General features: G+C 37.9%; 2 long non-coding RNA genes across 3 annotated transcripts in view; one reads left to right on the top strand and one right to left on the bottom strand.

The window, feature by feature from the left end:
• Positions 1–4,536, bottom strand: part of LOC122636694 — a 33,455-nt gene extending 28,919 nt beyond the window's left edge. The window contains exon 1 of the long non-coding RNA XR_006329008.1: positions 2,849–4,536. This is a non-coding gene — a long non-coding RNA (uncharacterized LOC122636694). The remainder of the gene's footprint in view (positions 1–2,848) is intronic.
• Positions 4,537–4,579: 43 nt separating this feature from the next.
• Positions 4,580–5,274, top strand: part of LOC122636692 — a 5,540-nt gene continuing 4,845 nt past the window's right edge. The window contains exons 1-2 of one of the 2 annotated variants that reach the window (XR_006329004.1): positions 4,580–4,768; positions 5,000–5,036. This is a non-coding gene — a long non-coding RNA (uncharacterized LOC122636692). The remainder of the gene's footprint in view (positions 4,769–4,999; positions 5,037–5,274) is intronic. The other variant, XR_006329005.1, reaches the window with a different exon arrangement.

A 5,274-nucleotide genomic window follows, 5' to 3' on the forward strand; every position in this document is an offset into this window, starting at 1 on the left:
TTAGAAATTCTTACTTTTTGCAACGTCATTTATGTGTGTACGACGATGACGTCAGTCATTCATAAACCTCGGTTCGTTTGAAATTCCCGCGTTTTTCTACAGAGACGAACAACACGAAGGAATTTCATGAAAGAGGTTGAGAATTATTTTTTTTTTGCTTTTCTTTTCATTTCCTAGTTTTTACTATTATTATTATTACTTATCTATGTTTTGGTATATCGTTTCTTTTTAATTTGTTGTTATTATATTATCGAAACATTTGCAATAATTTTTTTTTTTAATAAGATCTTTTCTTCATTTTGATTTATTTTTTTCGTTGCCTTTTTTTCCGAACGTGATGTTCAAATATGCTGCCTAATTCGCGAACTGCAATGTGTGTGTAATTATATATATATATATATATATATGTATATATATATATATACTTCTATATCTCTTCAAAAATATCACGTCATATTTTTCCTTTTCCAATTTGAAATTCGCGCGCTTGACCAATCGTCCGAAAGAATCCAATTCAACCACATAAAAAAGCTAACCTCAAAAAAAATCCTTTCATCCTAAATCCTCTTGAATTCGACTCTACATGTTGATATTTCTCGTTAAAAATGTAGCAAGGAAGCGAACTATTGTAACTCATCACAACACAACACAACACACACACACACACACTCAATATACATATGAACAAATAATTTATCGAACTTAACATAATCTTTTATCGATTTCTAATCAATGATTCTCTAATCCTCCCCAGTTCCTATTAATCTCATTTTACAATTATTTATTATTAATAATAAAATCCTCCATCCAATATCATCGATATGAAATTGGCGCGCTCGACGACTGAAGAAGAAAAAGAAAAAGGGAAGAAATAAAAGGAAAAAGAATGAAAAAAAAAAAGAAAAGTAAAGGAAAAAGGTTACAAAAACTAACGAAACAAAACGATGATAAAAACCTAAGGAAATCTAACCTCAAAAATATCTCTTTGATCTCTTCATATTCCCGGTTTATTCGACTGAAAAATCAGGTTGATATTTTTTCGTTAAAGGGCATCAAAAGTAAAAGTAGAAAGAGAAAGAAGAGAGAGAAAGAAGAGAGATATAGAGAGCGCGGGAGAGAGAGAGAGAGAGAGAGAGAGAGAGAGAGAGAGAGAGAGAATAGAGAATAGAGAGAGAGAGCAACCATTGGCGACGGTTGCAACGCTGTGGTAGTGCAGTAGTAATAGTAGTAGTGGTAGTGTAGAATAGTAATAGTATTAGTAATAATACTAGCAGTAGTAGTAGTAGTAGTAGTAGTAGTGTAGTAATGTAGTAGTAGGCAACCAACAACCGGTAGGTCCGATCGATACCCTCTCTCTCTCTCTCCCTTCGCTCTCAGCGCCGTCGACCGTAAAGGAATCCAGCGAGAAGCAAGAACGCCGGCGTTTTCCTCGAGCTCGGTGGTCCGCTGCCGCCATCGGCACACGATTTTCTGTCTCTTTCGCTTTTGCTCTTTCTTTCCGAATCTCTCTCTCTCTCTCTCTTTCTCCCTCTTTCTTTCTCTCTCGCTCACTCTCTTTTACTCGGCTTCTATACACAAACACACAGATATATCGTACACATACGCTCACTCTCTCTTTCTCTCTCTCGCTCTCGCTCTTTCATCGTCCCTTCGTGGTAAACAAGAAAAAGAAGACGATGACTACTACGACGACGACGACGACGACGACGCACGCGGCGACGACGACGACGACGACGACGACGACGACGACGCCGAAGACGCCGACGACGACAACACGAAGGAGAACGGTGACGAACGAAGCTACCCGAACGAACGGGAGGTCAGTGACTAAACGAAGAATCGTCGTGTGAAAGGCGATATGTCTTTGCAAGAGAGAAAGAGAAAGAGGAGAGAGAGAGAGAGAGAGAGAAAACTTTCCAAAAATATGATCAACGTATTCGCACGTATTTTGATATACTTCTAAGAACGAGAGAGAGAGAGAGAGAGAGAGAGAGAGAGAGAGAGAGAGAGAAGGGGGGGATAGTGGGACTCGTTATCGAGGGTGAAAAACGTCTCTCTCGATTCCCCTCCCTCCTATTCCTCCCTCCCTTCCTCTTTCCAGTCTCTCTCTTTCTCTCACTCTATCTATCTCCTCTCTTTCTTTAAGATCGATGCTTTCTCCCGCGGAAGAAATAAGTCGAGAGTGTTCTTCACAGAAACGCCCTGGGAGCCACCCTTTTCCAAAATCTATCTCTATCTCTATCTTTATTTCTATTTTATCTATCTATCTCTTTCTCGCTAACTCAAATCGATCGAGTTTTCATTTCTACAATAAATGCAAGAAAAATATGTACTCTTCCCTCCCCTCTCTCTCTCTGTGTTTCTCTATATCTTACACTACGTACGTATTACAAAAAAAAAAAAGAACAAAAAACATGATAAAAAACGGAAGAAAAGCAAATCAAAACGAAACAAAAGAAGATAATAAAGAAAAATGAGGATAATAACAAAGGCGGGTAATTTGAAATCATCGGTCGTAATAATGGCACCCGTCATACAATTTATTCGTCGATATTATTGTAAATGAGTTGGAGTGAGACAGCATTAGCAGTACGTACATACATACATACATACATCCATCCATACATACGTAACGTACGTACGTATGTAACTAAGTAGCTAACTAACTAACTAACTAAGTAAATAAGTAAGTAGCGTCGTTGGTGTGCTCGTGTTCCGAAAATATACGTCGTAGGCACGCGTGGATGATGAAGAAGGATAGTTAAGAGAAAGAAAGAGAAAGAGAGAAAGAGAGAGAGAGAGAGAGAAAGAGAAGGGTGAGATGAAAGATAGAGGGAGGGGGACTTACCGAGACGGCGTGTTACGACGTCTAAGCCGACTACGACGTTGACGATGTTGACGACGTTAACGACGACGACGACAACGTTGTTGACGACGATGAAATGGTGCGGCGTACCATCATCCACGATTGAAAATCCCTTGAAGACGCTCTATTTCCATCCACGATGTCCACTTCTCTGATACTCTTCTTTCTCTCTCTGTTTCCTCTTTCTATCTATATATTTGTCTACTTTTTCTTTCTTTCTTTCTTTCTTCTTTCCTTCCTTCCTTCCTTCCTTCTTTCTTTCCTTCTTTCTTTTTTCTCTCTCTCGTTCTTTTTCTCACAAACAACGCACGTACACGTACCACACAGACACACTACGCAATATAAATGTACGGAGTAGATAGATAGATAGATAGATAGATAGAGAGAGAGAGAGAGAACACACCGAAAAACGAGGTCGTTGGTTAGAACGTTTTGTATCGTCTAGAGATAGATAGATAGAGAATACGCAGCGAGAGAGAAAGAAAGAAAGAGAGAGAGAGAGAGAGAGAGAGAAAGAGAAAGAGAATGAGAGGGATAGATAGAAGAAAAAAAAATAGGCGGAAATAGCGTAGGAGAGTAGCTCCGACAGAGAGAGATATATACACGCCACTAATACACCAACACACACTTTATCGAGAGTAACGCACGCACGCACGCACTCACCGAAAGTTATTCCATTCGAATATCGTCGTCGTAGTTATATATGTACGTACGTATGCGTATGTAGATATATGTATGTAAAATATTCCTATGTATTTATTTATTTCTTTAATTCGTTTAATAAAGTAACGCACAAAACACACACACACACACGCGCGCGCGAAGGACTCACAGACGCGTAGGATCTTTTCTCGGCATTTCGTGCTCCTCGATGGACCAATTTATATACATAACACTTTTATATTTTTTATTAATCTGTTTATGTCCCTCTCTCTCTCTCTCTTTCTCTTTCTCTGTGCGCGTGCTATCTTATTAATGTATCTGTTTGTATCCATACACGTACGTATGCATGCACACATATATATATGTATGTGTATATATATATATATAAATAAGAAAGGAAAATAGGAAAAATTCGCCGAGACCAAACGGATTCTATCCGCGCGAGTCGCGCACAAGTTGTTTACTAGAACGCACACCACGCCATGCCCCGTGAGAGCGTGCCTCGCTATCCCCTCTCCACTCCTCTCGCCCCACTTCGCTTAACTCCACCAATAACGAACTCTCCTCTATGTCCCTCGCCGTTATACCGTCGAGCAAAACAAGAGCCTGCGCAATGTTCCTACGCGCATCTTCCGCCCGTCTTTACCCACGCCGTACGATCGTAGCGCCAATGTTTTCGATTTATTCCGTCGTTTTGGTTAGCTCTTACTTTCGCACTATCCGTCGCCATCTTGCGAACGTACATTCAAATATAATTCGTTTCGTTTTTTTTCCCTTCTTTCTCTCGTTATTAGTTTCTTTTTTTCCCTTCCTCTTTTTTCTTTTTCTTCTTCTTCTTTACCTTCTTTTTTCTTCTTTCTTTTTTCTTTTTCTTTTGTTTCCTTTCTTTTTCTCGTACTATTATCATCCGTTGTTTAGACGCGCGCCTAGATTTTTTTGAAACGGTTTTTTATTCGTGTTTTCTCTATTATATATATATATATATCTCTCTCTCTTTTTTTTTTCTTTCATCGTTTTTCTTTTTTCTTTTTTCTTTCCTTTGGCCGATTAGAAATATTCGATTATGGATTATCGACGAGTCTCTTCTCGCGTTAAGCTTCGATGATCGAGGAAATTGTGCGTCGTCAAAAAATATATTCTTGTTACTTATTTATATAAAAAAAAGTTGAACGCAGCATTCGAATTGATTGGCCCAATTGTTTTTCCAAGTTGTTTCGAACTGCGCATCTGGATCTTTAGGTATGGAATTTTTTACGAATAGTTTTTTATATCCTTCTCTTTTTTTGTCGATTAGAAATATTCTATTATCAATTATCGATGAGTCTTCTTTCGTTAGAACGTACGATATTCGAGAAATTTGCTCGACATAAAACAATATGTTATTGTTATTTTTTTGCATAAAAAAAGAAATAAATTTCTACTTAGCGCCTAATTAATTATTCAACTTTTTGTTTCTATATTTTCTTGCAGATCATGCAACATCGACGATGACGCCGCGTGGTCAAAGGTAAAATTCATACTATAATACGATAGTAATAAGTTTATTTATAACAAATTGTAATTTATTAAACAAGTTCCGAGAGATTATATGCGTGCAAAACATTCGTTCGATTATTTTCATTCGACTTTCGACTTTGCAAAAGACTAAATTATATTTACTTTATATCAAAAATTTTTCATTGCTTCTAGGTTAACTCTGTTTCTCTCTCTCTCTCTCTCTCTCTCTCTCTCTCTCTCTCTCTCTC

The sequence above is a fragment of the Vespula pensylvanica genome, chromosome 23 (assembly GCF_014466175.1).
Source record: "Vespula pensylvanica isolate Volc-1 chromosome 23, ASM1446617v1, whole genome shotgun sequence".
NCBI lineage: Eukaryota > Metazoa > Arthropoda > Insecta > Hymenoptera > Vespidae > Vespula > Vespula pensylvanica.